Consider the following 2,417-nt stretch of genomic DNA (forward strand, 5'->3'; position numbering starts at 1 on the left):
GTTAGGCAACACTACACTAATTTAACGCGTCGTATGACAATTACAGAGCAGGTTAAGGCCCAACGTGTGTTGGGTTAAGGCCCAACGTGTGTTGGGTTAAGGCCCAACGTGTGTTGGGTTAAGGCCCAACGTGTGTTGGGTTAAGGCCCAACGTGTGTTGGGTTAAGGCCCAACGTGTGTTGGGTTAAGGCCCAACGTGTGTTGGGTTAAGGCCCAACGTGTGTTGGGTTAAGGCCCAACGTGTGTTGGGTTAAGGCCCAACGTGTGTTGGGTTAAGGCCCAACGTGTGTTGGGTTAAGGCCCAACGTGTGTTGGGTTAAGGCCCAACGTGTGTTGGGTTAAGGCCCAACGTGTGTTGGGTTAAGGCCCAACGTGTGTTGGGTTAAGGCCCAACGTGTGTTGGGTTAAGGCCCAACATAGGTTGGGTTAAGGCCCAACATAGGTTGGGTTAAGGCCCAACATAGGTTGGGTTAAGGCGCAACATAGGTTGGGTTAAGGCGCAACATAGGTTGGGTTAAGGCGCAACATAGGTTGGGTTAAGGCGCAACATAGGTTGGGTTAAGGCGCAACATAGGTTGGGTTAAGGCGCAACATAGGTTGGGTTAAGGCGCAACATAGGTTAGGTTAAGGCGCAACATAGGTTAGGTTAAGGCGCAACATAGGTTAGGTTAAGGCGCAACATAGGTTAGGTTAAGGCGCAACATAGGTTAGGTTAAGGCGCAACATAGGTTAGGTTAAGGCGCAACATAGGTTAGGTTAAGGCGCAACATAGGTTAGGTTAAGGCGCAACATAGGTTAGGTTAAGGCGCAACATAGGTTAGGTTAAGGCGCAACATAGGTTAGGTTAAGGCGCAACATAGGTTAGGTTAAGGCGCAACATAGGTTAGGTTAAGGCGCAACATAGGTTAGGTTAAGGCGCAACATAGGTTAGGTTAAGGCGCAACATAGGTTAGGTTAAGGCGCAACATAGGTTAGGTTAAGGCGCAACATAGGTTAGGTTAAGGCGCAACATAGGTTAGGTTAAGGCGCAACATAGGTTAGGTTAAGGCGCAACATAGGTTAGGTTAAGGCGCAACATAGGTTAGGTTAAGGCGCAACATAGGTTAGGTTAAGGCGCAACATAGGTTAGGTTAAGGCGCAACATAGGTTAGGTTAAGGCGCAACATAGGTTAGGTTAAGGCGCAACATAGGTTAGGTTAAGGCGCAACATAGGTTAGGTTGAGGCACAATATAGGTTAGGTTGAGGTACCGTATAGGTTAGGTTAAGGTACAGTATAGTTTAGGTTAAGGTACAGTATAGTTTAGGTTAAGGTACAGTATAGTTTAGGTTAAGGTACAGTATAGTTTAGGTTAAGGTACAGTATAGTTTAGGTTAAGGTACAGTATAGTTTAGGTTAAGGTACAGTATAGTTTAGGTTAAGGTACACATTGTTGTATGGAAAGGTGTAATGGGGGGGGGGGGGGGGGGGCGGCCGGTCGGTTTGTTGATTGTGATTATAGTAAGTGGATGCCTGCGGCATCATCTGATTTGCCACGTCAGGATGCACCTTTGGCTCATGACAGGCGGCGCTCCGATTCCATGCTTGTGGCAGACCTGTGTCTTTCATTCCTGCCATTGTTTGTGTGCTGTGAGAGGAGGCAGTATTGTGATGTTGGGTGCACCCCTGTGTAGGACATGTGTGGGTGTTGGTGGCTTAGCTGAGCAATGGTGGTTGTCGGGGGGGTGGGATATTCCGTTTTCTGAGTGGACCTCCCAGTCTGGTTATGACAGTGTGGATTGTCTCATGTGGCGGAGAGGATGCACTGGGTGTTGTTCCATGCTGGTGCTTACATATTGTCTGTGTGCGTGTTACAGGCGGAGAGTAGTGCGTGATAAGAGTGTGTGGCTGCCGTGTGGTTGTGATTGTGAGCAGAGTCTTTCAGCATGTATACGGACAGTTGTATATATTATCTGTATTCTGATGGGTCTATGTATTACTAATCAGCGCCGTGTATACGTTTAATCCGGTTCCAGTCGAAACTGTTGTATCTCTGTACATTAGTGACACGGCGAGCGCGCTATGTAGCTACTCGTCTCGGCAGCTTCCACCGGTGTATGGCAAATGATTATAAGCAATGAGTCGAGTCGTCAATACCGATAGTGTGACGTCACATGTCTGGGGTGGGGGACGCTGCGCCCTTCCGGTGGGTCATGGCCTAGAAAGACGCTCCCCACGCAGGGGGGCTTGGACTGTCATAAACTCTTCCGAGTAATATACTTGCCGTACGTTTTTGCGACTGCGAGTGCAACGCCCACCGGTACCGACATGGATGGAGCGCCTCCTAGCTGACCGCTCAGCATCGGCATTCGTACAGAGAGCAACGCGATCGCGTCTCTAGCTCGTAACTGGTACAGCTCGCAGCTCATGTATAGGGAC

Source organism: Schistocerca serialis, unplaced genomic scaffold, assembly GCF_023864345.2.
Source record: "Schistocerca serialis cubense isolate TAMUIC-IGC-003099 unplaced genomic scaffold, iqSchSeri2.2 HiC_scaffold_1202, whole genome shotgun sequence".
Classification (NCBI taxonomy): domain Eukaryota; kingdom Metazoa; phylum Arthropoda; class Insecta; order Orthoptera; family Acrididae; genus Schistocerca; species Schistocerca serialis.